The sequence below is a fragment of the Podarcis tiliguerta genome, assembly GCF_965153285.1.
Source record: "Podarcis tiliguerta genome assembly, chromosome: 4".
In the NCBI taxonomy this organism is placed as follows: Eukaryota; Metazoa; Chordata; class Lepidosauria; order Squamata; family Lacertidae; genus Podarcis; species Podarcis tiliguerta.
In genome coordinates, this window is record NC_139537.1 from 54,389,901 (window position 1) to 54,415,445 (window position 25,545).

Sequence of the window (25,545 nt, forward strand, 5' to 3'; positions counted from 1 at the left end):
TGCAGATCGATAACTCTTCCAATACAGTTCCTTTCTGATTCACTTTTGCATCCCTACATATGTCAGATTTTGATGTGAAGATCTTGAAATCAAAGTATGGCAAGATTACTCAAATCCTATCCTTTGGTTTTACACAAACCACTCCTTATACGGAAATGTAAATCTATGATTGTAAATCCCTTATTGCTTGTAAGCAACTGCTATTTATTCTTACTTTTCAAAAAAGTATTCTGACACTTTGGCAGTAAAAAAAGCAATGCTTACCAGCACTTATTCTGAAGACTGTCACATAATCAAAGAGGTGCCCTGCGCTAGGTAGGAAAGCTAGATCTCCTTTGTTTATCTGCCTTTTGAGTACAATGTAAAGCATACCAGTGAGAACCACACAATTCACTTTGTTCCGGGAGCGCGCAGGAGTCATTGTCCCTAATGCTTTCCCACATGAGCTGTCATTGCACGACTTCAGGGAAAGCTGAAAACACTATGTGTTTTCACAAGGGATTTCAAACCCAATATTTCCAAAAAACATTTTATGTTTAAATTTAGAGGAATGAGTTATGGATGATTCACAAAAGCATTATACATAACTGGTAAGGGAGCAACGAGAAGATTTGCAGATATAAAGGGAGGGGGGCTTCCCATGATCTGAAATGCAATTGATTTAGCCAGGGTGACTAGAATACCCAGGTGTTTTTTTTCTTTTCAACCATGTACCACCTTGCACTTGCTTGGTGATGCAGGATTCTCTTCTGCTACATGCTCCTGTACATCTAGACCTCTGTTCTTTGCAGGATTGCAGCCTTGAAGACTGCAGAGTTTAAAATGAGGCACACTAGAGCAATTACATTTGGCTATATAGGTTTAATGTGTGCATGTCAGCTTACTTCACTTTTATCTCTTCACTGCATCCCAGCATGATGGCTACAGCAATTGCAGGTTCATCAGTCTGGGGCCTCAGATAAAATCAACCTTCACTTGCCCCAGGTCACAACACCATTCCTTCAACCATACAGCCCACCACAAGGTATAATGTATGTCGCGAGAACCTTCTTTTCACTTCCTGCTTCTTTACAACAGCTGCAGCAGAGGATGCAAATATAGGGGTTTTAAATATATAAGAACATACCTTCTAAGGCAAGGGTAGCCAATATGGTGTCCTCCCACCATCTCTGACCATCGGCCATGCTGGCAGGGGCTGATCAGAGTTGTAGCCTAATGATGTCCAGAGATTACCATGCCTCACATAGCAGCCCACTGCAATTAAGAGACAATAAATGCTGGCATATGTATACAAATGACAATGCTAGTGTGGGAGAGAGTTGTGAATTGGGTTTGATTCCAGAAATGGTGGAGCCAGCATTGTGTGCATCTCTTACCACACAAAGGAAGCATGGACTGAACTAGATAACTCCCAGGATCCCTTGCAACTCTACGATCCTATAATTCTATGTGATTGTCTTATGTCCACTTCAGGAGTGCTGCATATAGTCACTGTGTTTGTAAAGCCAAGAAGAACACTGTACAGATATGATATTAGAATAAAAGAGTCTGCTGGATCAGGCCAACGGCCCATCTAGTCCAGTATCCTGTTCTCACAGTGGCCAACCAAATACCTCTGGGAAACCTGCAAGCACAAGAGCATGTCCCGTGTGTGTGTGTGTGTGTACAGTGGTACTTCTGGTTACGTACTTAATTTGTTCCAGAGGTCCATTCTTAACCTGAAACTGTTCTTAACCTGAAGCACCACTTTAGCTAATGGGGCCTCCCACTGCCGCCGCACGATTTCTGTTCTCATCCTGAAGCAAAGTTCTTAACCCAAGGTACTATTTCTGGGTTAGCGGAATCTGTAACCTGAAGCATATGTAACCCGAGGTACCACTGTAGAGATACTGTATGGCTGAATTATGCATGCCCTCATTCAGGGCTGGGGAATCTTGTTCAACTCCAGGACTGCATTCCCTCATTGGTAAATGTGCAGTGGTGGGTGAGGCCAAAGTTAAAGGGGGAGGAGCCATATCCACCCCCATACACACCCACAACACTTCCTTCTTTCTCACACTGTTATTAAACCTCTCTCCCCCTCTTCACCCTTCACTCCTTCTCTTTCTGCCTTATGACTAAACTGCAGTGGCACCTTGCACTGGTGTGCTTTTGAACTGCTAGGTTGACAGAAGCTGGGACAGAGCAATGGGAGCTCACCCCATCCCAGGGATTCAAACTGCCGACCTTCTGATCAGCAAGCCCAAAAGGCTCAGTAGTTTTAGTCATGCTGGCCACATGACCCGGAAAGCTCTCTGTGGACAAATGCTGGCTCCCTCGGCCTGAAATCGAGATGAGCGCCGCAACCCCATAGTTGACTGGACTTAACCCTCCAGGGGTCCTTTACCTGTTACCTTTTACCTGCCTTCTCAGTTGCCCCCCCTTTCCTACACAGCAGTTAGGCTTGGTTAAAAAAAAAAGGTCCCATTCACACAAATTATTTTCAGGGGTAGTGGTAGTACATGAGGAACCACAGGCAGATTTAGGGCAGCACAACTGGTTCCCCCACACAGGGCGCAGAGGCTGCTTTCCTGCCTCATTCCCAAAGCCTAGTAAGTGCTGGGCTTTGGGAAGGAGGCATGAGGGCTCTGACAGGGTCCTAGAGTCCTTCTGTCTCTTTCCCAAAGCCTAGAAAGTGCATGCCCAGCTTTGCAAAGGAGGTGGGTTGGCTCTAGGATCCTGCCAGAGCCTCATGCCTCCTTCCCAAAGCCTCAAGCCCCCCTTACCTGACTTTGGGAAGGCACCACGATTGCTGGGGGGAGGTGTCAAATGTTGGCCTTGCATTGCAGGGGGTTGGGCTAGATGACCCTCATGGTCCCTTCCAACTCTACAATTATGTGATTCTAAAGTGGAAAGAAGAACAGATTCGCTGGTTCCTTATTTCCAGCCCAGTCATAAGAAGAGCCCCCAAACAATAATTCATCCTACATTCCATGCAGAAGATAATGGCAAATAATATATAGCTATTATTTATTGCTTCAGACTTACGACCAGCACTTTCCCCAGAGGGAGTCTGCCACAATAATAAAATTACATTTAAATTTAAAACAGTCCTAAAACACATCGCAGCTGTGCTAGTGGTAAGATATTGCTAAAAGTCTAGGGAAAGAGGCAAGCTTTCCTGCCACTCCTGTGCTCTGCTGCTGGATTATAACTCTGATGAAAATGGATGGAACTGAACAGGATCAAGATCAATGCTCATATCTTCAGTATATACTTATGAGATCAACCTGATTTTAAGGGATAAATGATAAGTCAGGCTTTGCCACCTAAGATGACAAGCTTTGAATAGAATTTGGGGGATTTGGTAAATTAATCCAGAATCAAGTCAGGGTTGTCTTTATCTCAGTGTTTCTTACACAGTGGTTCAGTTTGTTTCAATCATGGTATGCCAAAAGCAGAGAGGAAGATAAAGAAACTAAGGAAATGTGTCCAGTAATGATGGTGGTGCTGTGGGTAAAAGCCTCAGCGCCTAGGGCTTGCCGATCGAAAGGTCGGCGGTTCGAATCCCCACGGCGGGGTGCGCTCCCGTTGTTCGGTCCCAGCGCCTGCCAACCTAGCAGTTCGAAAGCACTCCCGGGTGCAAGTAGATAAATAGGGACCGCTTACTAGCGGGAAGGTAAACGGCGTTCCGTGTGCTGTGCTGGCTCACCAGATGCAGCTTGTCACGCTGGCCACGTGACCCGGAAGTGTCTCCGGACAGCGCTGGCCCCCGGCCTCTTGAGTGAGATGGGCGCACAACCCTAGAGTCTGTCAAGACTGGCCCATATGGGCAGGGGTACCTTTACCTTTAATGAGCCCACTTATTTGTCCTCATAAATTTTGTAGAATTTTTCTGAGTAAATGCAAACTTATGCATATATACATAGAAGTAAGGCCTAATGGAAAACAGCCCTGAGTGCTCACTGGAAGGACAGATCCTGAAGCTGAGGCTCCAATACTTTGGCCACCTCATGAGAAGACTCCCTAGAAAAGACCCTGATGTTGGGAAAGATTGAGGGCACAAGGAGAAGGGGACAACAGAGGATGAGATGGAAGGGCAGGGTTCTCAAAGCTACCAACATGAGTTTGACCAAGCTGCAGGAGGCGGTGGAAGACAGGAGTGCCTGGCGTGCTCTGGTCCATGGGGTCACGAAGAGTCGGACACGACTAAACGACTAAACAACAACAGCAAGCCCTAATGAATCTATGAGGCTTACTCCTTGGCACATGTGTATAGGATTGCAGCCTTACAAAGCAATCCTATGGATGTCTACTAGGAAGTAAATCCCATTGAATGCAATGGGTCTTAATTCCAGGATAGGAATGTCCCTTGCCTGAATCTCAGGAGAACCACTACCAATCAGTGAGTATAGACATTAGTGAGCTAGATGGACCCAATGGTCTGAATCCGTATGGGACCCCTTCTACGCATAGGCTCAGAATTCAGGTTTGGGAATGCTGAGCAGTTTCTAGGTGTCTGGCTTGTGAATGGAAGCATGCGACAAACGTTCTTGCCACTTAACAGTTTTACTCAAAGCTGCAACTTGCTGGAGCACTGGTAGGATGAATGTGGAAAGCAGATCTCAGCCATCATTTTACCTCTTTGAAATTCAACTACTTGGAGGTATCTTGTTCCAGATCTTTGCATTAATTTTCATTCTATTTTTTCTTCGGTTCTGAATGTTATTTGTGTTCATTTCTTTTTAACGGATTATATGCATATTAACCAGAGCTAGAAAGATTCCTCATCTATCTGACATGAGACGTTCTATTAATACAGCCTAGGATGGCCTGTGCCTTTTGCTGCCACGGAACATCACCAACTCAGACAAAATGTGCCCCCCTCTCCAGCGCACAGCTGCCTGACCAACTATCCATTTCCCATTGTGCTCCTATAACCCCAGTCATTCCTTCCCTTTTGCTGTCAGCTCATTTTGCATTTGATCTCTGGGTTGTTGTTGTTGTTGTTTTAATGCATGTCACACAATTTCTCTGATTCATCATTTTGCCAGAATCCATTCTGCATTTTAATCCTATCCTCCAGTGAATGTTCCGTCTCTTCCACTTTTGCTTCACACTTTGATTGGGCTAGGCTAATCCTTTCTCAACCCTGGAGTTAATTATTGTTATTTGCATTACAGTAGCACCCAGGAGCACCAATCAGGATCATGCTAATGCAAGGCACTGCATCATACAAATGTCCTGGTTAATAGGCACAACAAGAGGTTGCAGAGATCCAGGAAATAAGGAATGGTATTGGACCCTGAACTCTTGAGAGAGACTGAGTGAGGGAGACAGAGGGAGATGATGCTTACCACATACAACCTGAAACTGAAAATCATCTCAAGTAACCATACAGTGGTACCTTAGTTCTCAAACTTAATTCGTTCCGGAAGTCTGTTCCAAAACCAAAGCGTTCCAAAACCAAGGCACGCTTTCTCATAGAAAGTAATGCAAAATGGATTAATCCGTTCCAGACTTTTAAAAACAACCCCTAAAACAGCAATTTAACATGGATTTTACTATCTAATGAGACCATTGATCCATAAAATGAAAGCAATAAACAATGTACTGCAGTCACACAATCATTCAATTAGTAGCTGAACTGGGTTCCACACACTCACATATACACAAAAGAGCCACAAAAACGCAAAATAAGTAGCAAAAACAGACAGACCTCAGTATAACACTCAAAACGGAGGTGGAAATGTAACACTCAAATCAGAAGCATAACATTCAAAACGGATGTGTGCCACTCAAAACAGAAGTGTGGCACTCCAATCGGAAGCGTAACACTCAAAGCGGAGCACATTTAGCTTCCAAAATAAGTTCACAAACTGGAACACTTACTTCCAGGTTTGCAGTGTTTGGGATCCAAGTTGTTTGAGTACCAAGGCGTTTGAGAACCAAGGTACCACTGTACTTCTAATATCTCATCACCATGCAACGCAGATATCTTTAACTGAAGATTTAATATAATGTTGTCCAGAAAGGATCCATAAAGAATCTGATTCCCCCTGCCGTCCTTGCAGTTTCCTGTTTACAAGCACCAAATGCCAGGAACAAAGAAGGCGATGAACCCTAACAGAAGCCAGGAGTGGAGTGCTTGCTGGGCAGCACAAGCCCTCCCTCTTCCTAGCTAGGCTCCTAGGAACCAGACCTTGCACGTGCTTCCAGGAGCAGACCCTCCACCAGTCTACCAAGAAGAGTGCAGGAGCTAAAATGGGACATCCTGGGAGCCAATCAGAAGCCAGGATGGCTTCTGTCATTTGGGATGTCCTGCTCAAAGCAGGCCAGCTGACAGGTATGCCATAGCTCAATGGGAGAGCACATGGCTTGCATGCAAAAATCTTAGAGCTTAATCCTTGGCATCACTAGGGAAAGATTTCTGGTTGAAGCCCTGGAGAGTCACTATCAATCAGCTTAGACAATATTGAGTGAAATGGATCTGATTCGGCAGAAAGAACCTTTCTGTATTCCTTTGCTTCCAGAGGCCCACCATAAGAATTTGCAGGCACTATTGTGCAGGTGATGGTAAAGTACCCATCCTGTCCAGCTCTTGGCAGCCTTGGCTACTTTAAGGTCAGTTCTCTTGCTATTTCAGCAATTATGTCCAGGGTTCTGTTTCCAATGCCAGCTTGACACCTCCCCGCTGCCCCCATTCCCTTGCAAGTTGTGATGCTGGGCCCACTGGCTCCCATGTTTCTGGGGACAGGAAAGCATATTTAAAGCATATGATTTCCCTCTAAGAATCCTGGGAACTGTAGTTTGTTCAGGGTGCTGGGACTTGCAGCGGGGGGGGGGGGGTAAACTACAGCTCCCAAGATTCTTTGGGGGAAGCCATAACCATTAAAGTGGTATGAATGTCTTTTAAATGTATGGTGTGGATGTGACCCAAAGGAAAACTGAGAGCCCATGGCTGCAGGTAAGGCTTAATGAACAGGTACAGAAGTCAACAGAAACAGATATTTTATTACCAAGTAAAGATACCAGCAGTCATTACGTTTTGGTTATGACAGTTTGTTCTGAGGGGGGAGATGCCAAAACAACAACAACACCCCAACCTGTGTACCATCACAACATTTTAAAATGTGATGTTATACTCTAATTGCAATTCTTTTCCATATGAAAGCATGCAGAAGAAACCCCCAGAAATGATAGAATGTCTGACAATGCTGCTCACTAACAATTGCATATGCTAATTAAATAATCCCCAGCCATCCAAATATCACATAAAAATGCAGAGTTAAAAATAGCCATACCAGTTTTTGCAATCATAATTTATGTATTTTATTTATGTATTTCTATGGAGGTTGTTACATGCAACAGACTCCCAGGCCCTCCTGTTCACAGTGTGTGAGCTTATGCGCTGTTGTCAGTGAACAGGCAAGACTGTAGGATTGTTAACCAGTGTTGACTGGTGACACTAAGGAGGTAGACAATTCACACATTGACTGGAACTAAACACTTAGATACTTATTGGCTGCAGGTCCCTATATTCTTTTCTAAAGCTGCTTCCAGTTGGTGGTTTATTGTGGAATTGTTACTGTTCATGCACACAGTGTTTTGCACTGTCCCCCTGACATCATTGTCATCAAAATGCCTACCCACACTTTGGGGGGGGGGGTACATTTTAGGGTTCATCGACACTCAGCATGGATCCAGGGAGATTTTTCTTGGGTCCTGCTGCTTTCCCCAGGAAAGCCTGCTCTTTACTGCTGAATCAGAACAAATATCAATCGGGTCTTCTGTGGATTGGTGTTTGTTCTGATTTAGCAGTAAACAACAGGTTTTCCCCAAGGAAAGCAGAGGGCCAAAAGAAAAACCTCTCATACCCATGCCTAGAAGTCATGGGACAAGTGGAAGAAATCATGGAAGTGTAGATGAGCCCAAAGCCAGAAAATCCATTAAGTAAAAACAACCCATTATACACCCACAGTTATTGTTGGCATGGAAGCTCATTTGGGATGACTGGTTTGTCATATGTGGGTTGAAATTTCAGTGGGTGGTCCCATTTGCCACTCCCCTGCTTGTGTCTGCTCCTCATCCATGTCCAACCTAACCATTTTGTTTCTGGCAGCCGAAAAAATACAAGTGTGCCTATTTCCACCAATTTATGCATGCTGAAGGCGTATGAAAATTTCAACAACCCAGTTCAGAAGAGCTCTTCTTTGAACACATGTGGGGGATCACATAGAGGCCAAAACTGCAGTACATATATTGGCACTTAATAATACACAAGTCTCCCACAAGTCCTCTTTAGCAGATTTTTGGTATTGTTGGCATTCTTTTGGTATAGTTGCCAATCAAACCTGAGGAAGACCTCTGTATTTTTAAACAAACAAACAAACTACCAATTGAAATGAATGAATGTTGTCCCTTCACCCTACCCATACACAAAGCACAACCCTTCATTTTGCCCATTGGGAAACATAACTAGGAATGGATATGTTGACTCTTCTACACTTTCAGCAGGAACTTAAAAGGTGTGCATACGCAGATGCAGCGTACATGCCCAGAATGGGAAAAGGTGGTGGAGGGTGTGGAATAGGCATTAAAGGGAGGGGCCGGAAACATCCCATCAAGGACTGCTCATCCATGTGGGTGGAAAGCAGGGGCTTACCCAGTGATTGTTTTTTCTGGAGGGATGCGGGGATATGCATACCCCTAAACATTTTGTGAATCTTTGTGCTTTTGTCCATTTACTGTATTTATTTTTCCCGATTTGAACTATAAAATGGTGATTTTCTTGAGTCAAAATGAGAGTATGCCTAAAATATTTTTTAAGGGAAAAAAACACTGAGCTTACCTATGAAATGTCAAAGACTAAATTGTGTAATTGGTTGCATGCCACTCATACATAGAGAAAAGTGGTATCTTATTGACTCATTTATGGCATAAAGCCCCCAACTGGAAGCACCCTACATCTAAGTAAAGAACTGGATGGGGTCAGCTTCATCACAGTGATTCAGAATATTGTTCTCATCACTCACCGTGGCCTATTTCCACCTACTCAAGATTCGTTTTGAAAGACTCTGTGACGCTCCTGGAGCTGAATACACTGTTTTAACATGCACAATTGTTACATAAGCCTTAAAGAACAGCGTGTCTAGGGGCGGATGATCATATAGAGTTCCTTGGCAAAAGCAAGGCGTTGCCTGGTGCCAATTCTGTGGGACTGGAAGCGGATTGTGAGCGGAGAGCATGGGAAAGAAGCGAGGAAAGAGAACCCTGAAGCTCCCTAGACAATGTGTCTAACTTGGAAGTGGTGCTATCAGAACCACCAGCATTTTCCCACAGCAATGCCCAACTTTGATACTGCTCCTTGAGTTAGGAAATTCCTCCCTTCTGACGCCACTGCTCCTGAAATTGCTTTTGACCTGTTTAAACGCAGCTGTGCTTTGTGGAATAAGGGTAACTTCAAAGAGCCTGTTGTAGCCGCACTTGATAGAAATTGAGTAAGTACGTTATGCAATCAAAAACATAGATAAGAACCAGCTGGAATGCAGCCACAATGCCAAATGGGAGAAAACAAACAACTTGTGAATCAGAGCAACCTAATTTTAATAGGTATTTTTAATTGTCGTGACCTGTTATGCTAGCCTAGATAGACACCATGGGACACCAAACCAGGAATACATCAATAGGAAAAAGGGCAAACTCAGTACATCTGTTTTGCTGTGTATACATGCACTGCTCTGTCCATGCACCAAGAAGCCATTTCAACTGCCACTTCCCAGGACATTTTCATACAGAAATACAGATACTTGTGTGACCAACGTGCTTGATTGTTCGTTTATATTTCATGGATTGATCTCCCTGCATGGAAGTTCACAAGCCTAGGAGATATTTGAAGCAACTTCAACATTGCCTATGATCTATATGCATACATCAGAATTAAAATGGTTTAAAGTTATTTTAGGCTCGGATGCTTGCTGTGCTAAATAGTCCTCTAAAATGGAAACACCTCCTGCTCTGGATTACTCTAAAGATGGAAATTACCTTGACATACAATGTGCTTCTTTATGCATACCAGAATCTTCTGAGCTGTAACAGAGGCTGAATCATCAGTTCAGAGAAGGTCAGGCTAAGGGCAAGATTTCTTCCTTTATTCCTCTGTAGTGGGTGCATTGACTCAACCCAGTCCTCTCTTTTTCTTTTAAATTCAAGCCAGCAACTCAAAAATGTTTCTTGCAGATTGAAGTAAAATGCTAGTATGCCTTCAAAAACACATCAGCTGGTGAAGGGATGGAAGAGAAAAGTCTGTGATGTTGAGAAAAGGCCTTTTTATTACGTTTCTAAACCCGTTAGACTTTTCCATGTAGTATCACTGTTACAGCTTACAAACTAGCTGCTGATCAGATATGCTTGTGAAGGAAAGGAGGAGTCAACTGGACCTGTCAGCTTCCATTAAAGCAGGCTGGGGAACCTGTGACCTTCCAGCTGTGGTTGGACTCCAACACCCATCAGCCTCAGGCAGTGTGGCCAATGGTCAGGGATGATAGGGGTTGTAGTGCTGCAAAATACAGATGGCCACAGGGTTCCCATCCCTGTGTTAAAATCTTAAACCAATTCATTTGGCCAGTTTTGAAACAAGACATAGCGAACATGTCAGATCTGCTAAAATATCAGCTTCCAGATAACTACTGCATATCCAGGAGCCCAGTCTTCCTCTGCATTTGGGGATGACCTGCCAACCTAGCAGTTTAAAAGCACGTCAAAGTGCAAGTAGATAATTAGGTACCGCTCCAGTGGGAAGGTAAACGGTGTTTCCGTGCACTGCTCTGGTTCACCAGAAGCGGCTTGGTCATTCTGGCCACATGACCTGGAAGCTGTACACCGGCTCCCTCGGCCAGTAAAGCTAGATGAGCACCATAACCCCAGAGTTGTCCACGACTGGACCTAATGGTCAGGGGTCCCTTTACCTTTACACCTGAAAAAGAGGTATTTGCATAGATGCCAAATTTGAACAGAAATCAGGGTTTCCCAAACTTTGGTCTCCAGCTGTTTTTGGACTACCAGCAAAACCAGTGGTCAGGGATGATGGGAATCGTGGTCCGAAAACAGTTGGAGACCCAAGTTTGGAACAGACCAAAAGGGCACCTACTATCTCCTTGGTCACTACCCAATGATGTTGAGGAAGGGGATGTAGCACGATATTTTGCAAGTGCACCTTTCAAAGAAGCAGGGACCATCATTGGGTCAGAACAGAAGGTGAGAATTCTACCTGTGCTTTTAGTACTAGAGTACCCAATGTGGTGCTTGTCAGATATTATTAGACTACAACTCCTGACATCTCTGACCATTAGCCATGCTGGCTGGGGATGATGACTGGTGGAAAGCACATTGGTGACCTCTGCCTTTGTGTCTGTGTGGCAGGGAACAAGATGAGCATGACAATGTTGCCATAACAGGAGGCTTTATGCTTATTTTATTACATTTTTATTCCACCCTTCCTCCAAGGAGCTCAGGATGACATACATTCCCCCCACCCCACAATTCCCCTCACAGCAACCTGATGAGGTAGACTAGACTGGCAGTGTGTGACTGGTCCAAGGTTACATTATTATTATTATTATTATTATTATTAATACCCCACCCATCTGGCTGAGTTTCCCCAGCCACTCTGGGAGGCTCCCAATCAAGTGTTAAAAACAATACAGCATTAAATATTAAAAACTTCCCTAAACAGGGCTGCCTTCAGATGTCTTTTAAAAATAGGATAGCTGCTTCTTTCCTTAACATCTGATGGGAGGGCGTTCCACAGGGTAGTTCCACTACCGAGAAGGCCCTCTGTCTGGTTCCCTGTAACCTCACTTCTCGCAATGAGGGAACCGCCAGAAGGCCCTAGGCACTGGATCTCAGTGTCCAGGCTGAACAATGGGGGTGGAGACGCTCCTTCAGGTATACAGGACTGAGGCCGTTTAGGGCTTTAAATGTCAGCACCAACACTTTGAATTGTGCTCAGAAACGTCCTGGGAACCAATGCAGATCTCTCAGGACTGGTGAGCTTTGAAGCTTGAGTAGGGATTTGAACTCAGATCTCCATGGATGATGTAGGTACCTCTGTGACCTCTGGCTCCCATACCAGTATAAAATATACTCAACTTCTCAGATGCAAGTCTTGTTAACGAATGGGGCTGACTTCCAAAGCCTGCAGCTTTCAAGTTCAAGCAGTCATGCCCACCCAATCTTTCTTTATCATATGGTAGACACTGGTTAGAAAATGCTCTCATTTTGGAATGTAAATGCACAAAGGTTGTGCATGGGGTAAGCACATGGGTGCTTGTTCTCAGTAATATCATAACTGCAAGTAAACAGGTTTGGGGTTGACTGGACCAGAAAGCATGAAAGACGTTATTTAAACAGAGTATAGGTTAACGCTGTCAATTATCAGTCACTGTTGCTTTGTGTGTATGTGATTTTGTTTTTCAAAGGATTAAAGCTATGATTGTTCCTTCTGACATTTGCAGCTGGATTGCACTAGAAGAACCTAACAGACCAGTACAGACCAGAAATTCATAAAGCCTCCTCTAAAAACACTCACATAGACTACCCTATACCACTCTGTTTCTGAGCTTGCATCTTCCATAGGGCAGAAATCTTGTTCCAAAATACAGATCAGAAGCTTGGAAAGATATTATGTAATGCTGCAGGTGTTGCAAACTGCTCTGGGTTGTGTGTTAAAACAGATGACCAGATTTCCAATCCCACAGCAATAAATTCACAAAGGGAGTCGTTGGGAAAGGGTGGATTCCAAAATAGGACATTTTGTAGGAGTTGAAATGGAAGCTAAGATTGCAGGAGAAAAGTTGACCCTACTGAAGAGATGGTAACTTGGTATTCAGTATTTGCCTATTCTGAGTAATAATTCTTAGCCTTTAAAATAATTTATTTATATTTTTTAAAAAATGTGCTGCTACTCATAAAAAAATCAGAGCACTCTACAACAATTGTACATAGAGCCAATATATATATATATATGAATTGCACTATGGTGCGACATAATATAACCTCCCCACAGACAAATCAGAATTGATGCTCAGTACATAGCCAACACCATCTAACCTCCCCGCAAACTTTGTGCACCCACCTGCATCCTCAATGTGTTTAGATCGCAAAGCTCAAAGCTCAGCTCTGCCTTCTGCTTCTGCCTCCATCTCCCTTTTAAATCTAACTCCTGACTGGGTTACCTCCATAAATACCTCCTCGCATTCTCAAGTGGTCTCTGCATCAAAAAGCAACCTGCTAGCAACTTTCTCCACTGAGAGGCATCATCTGAATACCCAGAGCTGTTAGGAACACTGGAAGTTGTCTTGCACCAAGTCAAAGCAATGGTCCACCCAGCTCTTTATTGTCTCCAGAGTTCCAGGCAGGGACCTCTCTTAGTCCTACCTGGAGTTCCTACCCAGGACCTTCTACATGCAGATCAGACAGGCCACCACGGGGTTACAGTCCTTCCTTCGTCAAGCCTGTCCAGGTATTGCCTTAAGGCAGGAATAGGAAACCTGTCATCTTCTGGTTGTTGTTGGACTCTAGCTTTCATCTGCCCAACCAGCAAGGCCAATGGTCAGCTGCCCTGAAGTATTTCTTGATTTTCCAAATGCTGCAAGATGGATTTCTCATGTAATGAATCTCTCAGAGACATCTCCCCAAGCTTCATTTTTTGAAACAGATATGTGCATGATGATCAGATGTTTTACTTATTTCCTTGTTTTCATCCTGTATTTTATTCTGTGATCCGCCCTGAGATCTTATTATGAAGGGTGCTATAAGAATCTAATAAATAAAATTCTCCACCTTCTTTTTCTTGGCTTGATGCAAAACATTTTGAAAGAAAGTTGCAGTTTTAATGTTTAATTATTTTTTTAAGTACTTCCTTCAGAAATATCAACTTGGAAAATTTTGACTTTCACCTCCATTTCCCAAACAAGCATGCTAATTACTTCAAATGAATGGTGTATCTGATTGAAGTTTCCCATGAAGGCACTACGGCTGCTAATCTTGCTGCTAATCTTCGCACACCATCATAAGGAAGAGAAGAAATGAGACAAAAGTTTCAGGGCGGGGGGGGGGGGAACCTTCACAAAAGCATTTCGACTATATAAGATTGTCTGATTGCTGCAGATTAGCACAAGCTTCTGAGAAAGCTTCACAGAGACCGCAGAGACACTGGATTTTTCATTATTTCACTTAAATCGGCTAGAAATATATTAGGACATATCTTGAAAATTGTTGGGTGATATTAAGGAAGTAGCATCTGACGGCAGCCTACACAGAGTATTTCTGTGAGCATATGTATCACAGGGATTGTTCAACAGCCCACTGACACATACCTCCATTGTATTATGTAACTGGCAGCTGTCACTCATTCAGCGGGTAGAATAATGCAAATACAAAATGACCATACCCAGAATTGCCTTATTACTGTTGTGATTAGGAATGGGATTGAGAATCTGTGCACTGCCCCCCCCCATGTGCTGTTGGGCTCCAACTCATCAGTCCCACCCAGCATCCCTAGTGGTCAGGGATGATTGTAGTTGTAACCCCACAGCAACTGGAGGGCCACCGGCTGCCCACTTGTCATCTAGACGGACCAACGATCTGGCTCAGCTCCAGGCTGCGTCAGTGAAGAGATCAGGGTGGAATGTGTACATGCCCCACCAGCTCCTGAGGGAAACTCGTTCCACACCTTGATGGTTATGCAACAGCTGAGGCTATTAGGCAGCATGACAGCTCTCAATGAGCTTAAACCAGTGAACAAAAGGATGTGCGTAAAAACGGTTACGAGGCGTTTATTAACAGATTATTCACATGTTGCTCTGTTTTGGGGTGTGGGTGTTTGCAGATGCAGTTGTCACTCACACTAGGGGAAATGTGCAATGTGAACAAGATCTTTCTGTAAGTCCAGTGGGAAAGCCACAGCTAAGTCAAGCATTTGCAGGTCCCCTATAAGACTTTTTGAGCTTATTAAAGCAGATTCCTGGAGGAAGAGTTGAATTTCCTAGGATTCTGCCTCTGTCCCAGGGAAAGCTTGCTAAATTTCTCTTGGGCTGTTGTTACATGCTCAGGAGAAGGGTCAGTGGAGGCTAGTCCATTAGGGGAAAGGGGCACTGCCACACCCACCTCAGCTGTGCTCAATTTTGCCTCACAAACATTTTTTGCAGTGTGATTTTCCTAATTCATTTTAGTATGATATTTTCAATAATGTGCATTTATATACACACTTCAGTATGCAGTAGTACCTCGGGTTACATACACTTCAGGTTACATACACTTCAGGTTACAGACTCCGCTAACCCAGAAATAGTACCTCCAGTTAAGAACTTTGTTTCAGGATGAGAACAGAAATCGTGTGGCTGCAACAGGAGGCCCTATTAGCTAAAGTGGTGCTTCAGGTTAAGAACAGTTTCAGGTTAAGAATGGACCTCCGGAATGAATTAAGTACTTAACCCGAGGTACCACTGTATACATGTCTGTGCACAATGCTAAGCTGAAGAACTGTATTGCAAAATTTGAAGAAGAATGAATTTCAAAGCATGGTTGTGTTTCAGTTAGCATATCGTTTTGGAAAATGCAGACTATGCAAATTTCCCTTTAGATGTGAACTGAATCAAAGTTCTTCCTCGTCTTGGCTCTCTACACTCATTAAACATCCCTGGCTTTCTGCTTCTTTCATTGTTTTAAGCAGATTCTAAAGGAGGTAGAATTTCTGCAGACTGCTAGAAATCCACTGGCTTAGAGCAGAAGTGAAGGAAACTGGAAGGACTGCTACACCAGGTCCTAGGTCAGTGTTTTGACTCTATGGTAAACTAGCAATGAGTCAGCAGCACAGCCAAAGCTAAAGAAACGAGGGGTATATCTTCACCAATGAACACTGAGCTTAAAAGAGGGCTTAGAAGAAAAATTTCTCCAAAGCGTATGCTTTATACACGTATTCAATGGTGTTCATGAACCATATCAAGCTACTATTACAACACTACTTTTTTTTTAAGTTTAAGATTATTGATATTCTTAGCACCCACTCAATGCTCATACATTCCTCAAAGGAGCACCTACATGGGAGGAGGCTGGTTGCAGACAGTCGCCTCATGCAATTGGGAGTCTCAAGCACTACTGCCTTATTCACTCAACTATCAACTCATAATAGCCAAAGTTGCCAGGTACTACTACTGTGCTGTGGTTTCCAGAAATAAACCACATGGGTGGATGTTTCTTGTTAACACCCCACCCCACCCCACCCCACTTAGGATCTACGGGAAAATCTCAGCACTAGGGTTGAACGGAAAATAAATGGATAAGCACGTTTGAAGCAGCTCAGCAAATTCCATCTGCCAGGCACATAGGTGGAAAAATGTAGCAATTCTGTGAAAAGCTGCACAAAGCTTCTTAGATATGCACATTTAATTAAGATGTAATGAAAGGCTGTTAATTAAGTGGCCAAGATGAATTATAAAACTTCACTTGGGATTATGTGATACCTACAAAGTAAAAAATTCTCGTTCTGTTTATACATGTGTATTTTTCTTCAGAGGATTTAAAAAAGAAACACACGCTTGTATTTACTTAACTGGGTATACTGGTAGCTATAGAGATATGAAGCTATCATCTGATCCAGTGTGTTTCTGATACCATCAGTGTTTCCTTATTACTTTTCTGTTCCCATAGCCTCATTATAAGGCACGCCCTAAACAAATCTGCTGTCACTTCTTGTTGCTATGCGAGACTTCTCATTATTTTATTTTGAATCATGCTGTGAGTCTCATGTTGTGAAAAGCCAAGGGAAAGCATCCTGGTAGATGTACCGTATTTTTTGCTCTATAAGACTCACTTTTTCCCTCCTAAAAAATAAGGGGAAATGTGTGTGTGTCTTATGGAGCGAATGCAGGCTGCGCATCTATCCCAGAAGCCAGAACAGCAAGAGGGATTGCTGCTTTCACGGGGCAGTGATCCCTCTTGCTGTTCTGGTTTCTGAGATTCAGAATATTTTTTTTCTTGTTTTCCTCCTCCAAAAACTAGGTGCGTCTTGTGGTCTGGTGCGTCTTATAGAGCGAAAAATACGGTATTTCATTTCCATAAGATGGTAGCAAGAGTGCTGAAAGTACGTTACTTTGTTTGGACAAATGTTACCTCAGTGATTCACCATCGCTGAATAGCAACGCTACTTGGAAAACTTAAAAAACACTGAACCTGTTTCTGGGGTTGCCAATTTCAAACAGCTGAGTCTTTCAACAGCGGCTTGAACAAGGCAGAAGGTAGTAACTGATAAATGTTTAGCTCCCCCTGTTCAAAGCTTCATTCTCTGAATTTTGTGTTAATAACTTTCCAGTCAAACAAAATTTTAAAAAAATGTATATATTGGGTGGAAATGTTCGAAAAAATGCTACATTTGTCAAAATAACATGCCAAAATGTTAGGGTAAGCTCGTTGCAGAATGTATATATTGGTCAAAACTGCATGCAGAAAGTGACATATTAGAAGAAATTTACACTAAAATGCTGACAAATTTCCATGAGATTAAAAGGCGAAAGATTTATCCATGAGATTAAACATATATAGACACACACAATTTGCTCACAGAATTGAGGAGAACTAAATTTTGGAAAACAAACAAACAAATGGAGAGAAACAAAAAACCAGGGGCAGACTTTGTTATCTTTCATAACATGGAGCCCTGTGCGAGGCCAAAATTTGGCACCCCAAAATGGATCTTCTCAATTATGGATCTTCTCAGTTTTGCACCCCTACGGCTCGGTACTTTGTACAGTGGAACCACCCGCACCACCCTAAATCTAGTGCTGCCAAAATTGACAAATGTATCCATCTGTAAACTGGCTCAAGATCACTTATGACTGGAGCAGCCTATGAACTGGGGACTTTCCGGACCACACTCTTAGCCACTGCATGAGTGTGGTCTGGAAAGTGGCAGCCTTATTTTAACAACTAGAGAAATGTTCGGCACAGAGGGAAACTCTGCTGGCTGTTCTGATTCTTCCCCCTTTTATTTAATTCGTTATTTAGTTGTTGCCTGTTGGAACCTTTCAAATGCCACTCGCTGGGGCTTAGAAGTTTTAGCCTCATTAACAGGTAGGGAGCAAGTCTGACTTTTCTAGATCACGAAACAGTACAAGTGTCAGAATGATTCATGTAGCAGAAATGCAGGAAAATTCCACCGCACAAAGCAAGCTGGCTTGCTGCGCGTCATTTCTTCTACCACAGAGGGTTTCCCTGCATGGCTGAATACTTTCTCAACAATCATAAAGTCCTACTTCTAAAATCAGACGAGAATAGCAAGAGTTGGAAAACATGTACATATGCACAAATACACAAATACACGCAATGTTATGTGCAGCAATTTTTCATACAAACAATGAAATTATGAATGCAGACACTGAATGCTTATGAACTGGTTAATGGATGTTCCGGGGGACGAGGCAGGCACAAAGGTAGTACTGAAGGGAAACAATACTCAATATTAGATAGAAATGAATACCTGAAATTATTTGGGTTTTAGTTGTGAGGAAGGGGATGTAGCCAGAGGGAAGAGAGCTTTGCAGGAGCAAAATCAGGTCTCTTTCAACCAACATCCACCAACCCGCTGCAGGATAAGCAGCCCTCTCAGGTGGGGCTACGAGGACCAGAATAGATGGCACATTCTACATAGGAGAGTGGCACTAAACCACTGAGCCTCTTGGGCTTGCCGATCAGAAGGTCAGTGGTTTGAATCTGTGCAATGGGGTGAGCTCCCATTGCTCTGTCCCAGCTCTTGCCAACCTAGCGGTTTGAAAGCATACCAGTGCAAGTTGATAAATAGGTACCACAGCGGCAGGAAGGTAAATGGCATTTCCATGCACTCTGATTTCTGTCACGGTATTCCGTTGCACCAGAAGTGGTTTAGTCATGCTGGCCACATGACCTGGAAAGCTGTCTGTGGACAAATGCCGGCTCCCTCGGCCTGAAAGCAACATGAGGGTCACAACCCCATAGTCACCTTTAACTGGACTTAACCATCCAGGGGTCCTTTACCTTTTACATATGAGTAAAGAGTGGAGGGAAATCCTTTGTGGAGGGTAAATAATAATAATAATAATAATAATAATAATAATAATAATAATAATTAATAATAATAATTTATTTATACCCCGCTTCCCCAGCCACTCTGGGCGGCTTCCAAAAAAATTTAAAATACTCTAATACATCAAACATTAAAAGCTTCCCTAAACAGGGCTGCCTTCAGATGTCTTCTAAAAGTCTGGTAGTTGTTGTTCTCTTTGACATCTGGTGGGAGGGCATTCCACAGGGAGGGCGCCACTACCGAGAAGGCCCTCTGCCTGGTTCCCTGTAACTTGGCTTCTCGCAGTGAGGGAACTGCCAGAAGGCCCTCGGTGCTGGACCTCAGTGTCCAGGTAGAACGATGGGGGTGGATATGCTCCTTCAGATATACTGGACTGAGGCCGTTTGATTATTCATTTTTTTGTAATCTGTGGAAAGGTTAAATTCTAATATAACAGCCCAGCTTTAGAAACCTAGAGATGTGTAAAATAAAATTATTATATTTTAAAGTAAGTAACTATTCCACACTATATCTATTAAAGTCAATGGATAATGCTAGTCAGAGCTAAAACACAAGTGTTTTGACAAGCACGCAGCGCTATTAAGACATGGGGGTTAGAATCATGACAAGAGAACTGCCGAAGAATAAATTGCCAGTGGGGTTTCCTACCAAAATTATTTGTGGTTCATAATCACAAAAACATAGTGATAATCACTGAGAATTTAAACTTTGTAAAGTGTATAGATAAAGAAAACCAGAGAACTAATCAAGAAATCAGCAGCGGCAAACAAACTATTGAAAATTGTGTGTTGTGGGTTGTTGGGGATGTTAGAAGAACAGGAAAGCCAAAGAAGAATTTGACCAAAGTATTCCAATGAGGCAATCTAATCCTGAACAAAGGGAAACGTGATATCTAAAACATTACTCGGTTGAAGAGAAAGCTGAAGCAATAAATACAAAGTTGATAGTAGCGAATTATTGAGATAATAAATTGTTGTGCTATGTGGTGTGTGTGTGTTTTCTTTCAGTTAATTAATTCTGGCAAGCGTAGATAACATTTCTTCCTTAAGTGCAAAACAACTTGTGCATGAAAAAACTCCCAGAGTAGATATCCTTTGGATGCAAGAAGCACATACATAGGAAACACAGAAGAAACTTTTGGAGAATTGCATTTAAACAATCTGTATACTAGGCCTCAGCTGGTACCAAACTAAAATTGGTCATATAACCTCTGTCGTAAAGTAACAACAAAAGATCAGGACAGTAGATATATCTTATTAAAAGGTACGATTGAATAGGAAGCATTTGTGTGTGTGTGTGTGTGTGTGTGTGTGTGTGTGTGTGTTTAAAAGGGACACTTTTAAAAACCTAATTAACAGGTTGGGAACAGATTTCAGCAAGAAACCTCTGCTCAATTATTAGCATGTCTACACAGACCAGCAAACATTGGGCATGGTAATAATTGAGCAGAGGTTGTCATGTATGATCTAGTTGAGATTCCTGCACTGCAAGGGATTGGACTTGACAACCCTCAGGCTACCTTCTATGATTTTAATCACAAGCACATGCATCTCAGACTGGACTTTACAACATCAGAGGTGCAATTTGCAAGCAGACCAACCCTTTTTGGTTTGGAAATTAAAGTGCATAACGCCAGGTTTATTGTTTGCTGAACTGAACCATCGCAAGTAGGGTGAAGCTAAAGATCTAGTTCCATTGCCTGTGTTGAGACACTCACATGAGGGTACTTCAATCTAATTCAGCCAGATATGATTTGGAAGTGGGGTAAAATAATAAACAACCCATTATCTGGCTAGCAAGCTCATAGAAATGTTGTGCATGGGGCAAGGGTAGAGACTTAGCCAACAAAAATAATTTTGAATTTCTTCATGAGTCAGCAGTGTTAATGTTCTTTGTGCAGGTTGCTGATTCCAAATTAGCTGTTGCTGGAAAACAAGTTCACAGCATTATTACGTCTGTTTGCTCTCCCATGCCAGAGCCTGGCTCATTATAATCTCCTCGCCTCTCTCAGCCAAATCATCTGAAGTCTTTGTGCGCATACACACACAGACACTCACACACAGGAAACAGACAGCCTTCTGCATCAGCACTATAATTTAGTAAGTTCTTTCAAAAAGAGAACTGTATCCTTTTCAAAAGAGAAAACCACAAATTAAAAAGGGGACAGAGAAGCTCAGGGAAACCCAAAAGCAATAAGTATTGTAACCCTCTTGCTCAATGACAGTACCTTCCATGTTCAGTATTCCCTTTATTGGGAAAACGTCCTAGGAAATATGGAAAATATTTGTGGAACTTGTATTGTTAAAACAGAAAGGGGTCAAACCATCTCAAGAAGTGTTAAAATTTTGGAAAGTTGGATAATAATGATAAATAAGGGGCTTGGGGTGGGACGCGGGTGGCGCTGTGGGTTAAACCACAGAGCCTAGGACTTGCTGATCAGAAGGTCGGCGGTTCGAATCCCCGCAACGGGGTGAGCTCCTGTTGCTCGGTCCCTGCTCCTGCCAACCTAGCAGTTCAAAAGCACGTCAAAGTGCAAGTAGATAAATAGGTACCGCTCCGGTGGGAAGGTAAATGGCATTTCCGTGCGCTGCTCTGGTTCGCCAGAAGCATCTTAGTCCTGCTGGCTACATGACCCGGAAGCTGTACGCTGGCTCCCTTGGCCAATAAAGCAAGATGAGCGCCGCAACCCCAGAGTCGGTCATGACTGGACCTAATGATCAGGGGTCCCTTTACCTTTACCTTTAAGGGGCTTGGGTGCACATTTTTATTTGTATTATTATTACTTTAAGGGGGGGTCCTTGTTGGGGCTGTGGTACACTTACACTCTACCCACCTCATTGCTTTGAGATTACCCAGCTTTCCATCATGCATAGATGAGAAGACTCCCAATGCACACCAAGGCTTCTGTCTCACACTTTTGACAGCCCCCACCCACCTCCTGCCATTCTTCCCCTGCTTGCTTCATCCCCAAGACCCTGGGCATTTACTTGGCCACCTGTCAATCAACACCCTGGGCCAAACAATCCTTTGTCCATCTTGATCCTTCAACCTGCAAGTGATAAACTGCTGGATTGGATTCCTGGGCTATACAGTGGTACCTCGGGTTACATACGCTTCAGGTTACATACGCTTCAGGTTACAGACTCCGCTAACCCAGAAATATTGCTTCAGGTTAAGAACTTTGCTTCAGGATGAGAACAGAAATTGTGCTCCGGCGGTGCAGCGGCAGCAGGAGGCCTCATTAGCTAAAGTGGTGCTTCAGGTTAAGAACAGTTTCAGGTTAAGTATAGACCTCTGGAACAAATTAAGTACTTAATCCGAGGTACCACTGTACTGATTTCTAGGCACACTCAAGGGCTGGTTGTCTTCCATGTCACTTAGACTGCCTGGGCTAGGCTACTCATTGCTCAAGTACCTGGGAGAGCAGGTGGGAATATGGACTGAAATTGCCAAGCCAGTGTTTGGTTTGCTGTTTCTTTAATCCCATGGAGATCACTGTGAGGAAGTAGCGGATCCCATGCCTCTTGCCCAAAGTGACACTAAGTGGGTGGCAGCAGCAGAGAGGACCAGAATGGGATCCTCTTTGCTGCTGGGATTCCTTACAGGATTGGTGCTGCAGTGGGGGACGCCCTTCCATTACAGGGGCTGAATATATTCCAACTGGAATAGTACTCCACAGACATGGGAGGGAATACCTAAAAGCAGGCAAAAAGCTGGTATCCACCTTGTTGTTGTTGTTTAGTCGTTTAGTCGTGTCCGACTCTTCATGACCCCATGGACCAGAGCACGCCAGGCACTCCTGTCTTCCACTGCCTCCCGCAGTTTGGTCAAACTCATGCTGGTAGCTTCGAGAACACTGTCCAACCATCTCATCTTCTGTCGTCCCCTTCTCATTGTGCCCTCCATCTTTCCCAACATCAGGGTCTTTTCCAGGGAGTCTTCTCTTCTCATGAGGTGGCCAAGGGGCTTGAATAACTCAGAGAAGCTATGAGCTATGCCGTGCAGGGCCACCCAAGATGGACAGGTCATAGTGGAAAGTTTTGACCAAACATGATCCACCTGGAGCAGGAACCGGCAAGCCACTCCAGTATCCCTGCCAAAAAAACTACATGGACAAAGACAACAGGTATCCACCTGTCCTTTAATAAATGATGATGTCTGGGGGTCCACAGTTTGAGGGCAACAGAAAGACAGACAGAGAGAGAGAGAGAGAGATGACTTTGGGCTCTCTGTAAGCACCATAGGGTGTCGGGTGCCTCTCTAGAAATCTGACACGACAGCAGTGAACTTGGGCTGTCTGTTGGGGTTTTTACACTGCAGCTCTCCCTGTGCTCAGCCCATTTATTTGTAAGCAAACAGAACCATTAAAAGAGGCCAATAAGCCTCCAGCAACTTCCTTCCAAAGTGAGTAAACACTGAACCCATGGGACTTTCCACAACTTGGAGAAGTGGGGTGAGCAATGCAGTACTTCCCTACAGAGAGAGATTATCTGTGGAACAGAGCAGTATTCCAGGCTATAGAGGAAGAAGGAAACGCTTCAAGGTCACCAATCAAACAGCCTGGGAGAAGGGAGAACAAGTCCCACGATCAGGTTCCAACCTCAGAAGCCTTTTGTGCCTCTCGAAACAAACGTGTGCAAAACCACAACACTCTACGCCCCAGATTTAAAAGCTACATTTGCAGCCGTTCATTATGAGCAGGGATACTAAGAGTTAAGTTCACAGTTGGTGTCAGCCCCAGTTCCCTAATGGTATGTAGCCAAAGGAATTATTGAGCCAAAAGTATGCATTCATAGGCAATTTATTTCTGCTTATGCAATGTAAGAGGGATAAGCATGTGGAAAATCTAGATGCTTTGGAAGATCTTGTCCAAATTCATATGCAAAAACAGATGACATGCACAGAGCTTGCCAGCATCTCCTGTTTGACAATTGCTGAAAGTAAAAGACAAGCGCTCCCCCCCCCCCCCGGCCAACACCCATCTGCCAAACTGTGATTGGTCCCCAACAAGAGACAGAAATCTCTTTCTGAACACACCTCCCCCCCCCCAGTGCAGAAAGTGGTGTTTATGCCATGCTGGCACTACAGCCCTGTCTCTAGCAATGCCACACAAAGTAATAATTATAATTATTGCCCAAGTCCTGTACACTGCATTTAGTGGCTGATGGGATGTTAGTGGCAGGCCAAGGAGGAAGCAGAAGCTGCCCTACTTGCATCACCCCACAACAAGGGCAACAGTATTCGCTTGGGTAAATCTAGGTTTGCCAACCAGCCATTATTTGACAGGTCTTACGAGCAAAACTGCATTCAGGGAAGTAACCAGTATCTGGGATTAAAATGCCAGTAAACTACAGAGACAGCTCAAGAATTTGCGTATACGTGAACAGATATTTTTTTAACTTCACTGATACTTCCTTCATTTTGCTACCTTAATCCTTAGCTTCAAAGGCCAGCCAAGAGGATGATTTGCAACATTTCCAAAAGATCCCAAAGACTTTTGACAATCTTATGATGTTCCATTATTCAGGGCAGGGGAGAACCAGCGAGAAAGGCAGAACTTTAAAACAATTCCTCCTCGACAATATGCTTCTTTCGTGTTTGGTCTGAGTGAAGTTACAATACTTAATTTGTACTTCTACATGTATTGGCTGTGGATTTCTTGTGTGTTAATGTGCTACTGATTTAATAACAAGTCATTTGGCATTTATGCGGCCTTCCTATGGAATTTATTAGGTGACAGTTATTGCCCCATTTTTAGAAATCCATACTGAATATAATTTTAGGACATTTCTACATCATAATTCCTTTTATTTGGACTTTAATACTATATACAATAGTAGGAGGAAGAGAGAGACTGACTGATTACTGTACTTGATCCAGTGCATCACCTGGTGTGTTTTGTTATACTGAGTTTCACACAGACACAGACTTTATATAATTTTCATCTCAACTCATTATGTTTCTGCAAATTTCTCCCCTAACCTTCTAGGTGTTCTTGGTGAAACTAGCTCCATGTAAGGTCCTAGGAGAGCAGCAGATGAGTATTTTTAATATCAAAAGTTGGCAACCCTATGAAGACCCCCCCCAAATCCACAAAATGTTAAGCCATAATAAATTTGTTAGTGCCAGATGAATTTTAGTTGCTTGCGCTCAAGAGGATAGAATTGTACACAAAAAGAAAGACCTTGTATACGTTCCAGTGACTGTGTGGAGACTGGGGATAGGACCAGGGAACATGGTTCTGTTTCCTTTTCCATGTATTCCGTATACCAGCCTTTCCCAACCTAGCGCCTTTCAGATGTTTTGGACTACAACTCCCATCAGCCTCAGCTAGCACAGAGTTTTGGAAGCTGTAATCCAAAACACTCTGGAGAACACCAGATCAGGAAACACCGTAATATTTGTGTGGGGGTGGAAAACATCTGAGGAGCCCTTCTGTTTTCCATGGA

At 43.4% G+C, this 25,545-nt stretch overlaps 1 long non-coding RNA gene across 1 annotated transcript in view; it reads left to right on the top strand.

Annotated features, from left to right (window-relative positions):
- Positions 1-25,545, top strand: part of LOC310676071 — a 113,821-nt gene that overhangs the window by 67,194 nt on the left and 21,082 nt on the right. The window lies entirely within an intron of this gene.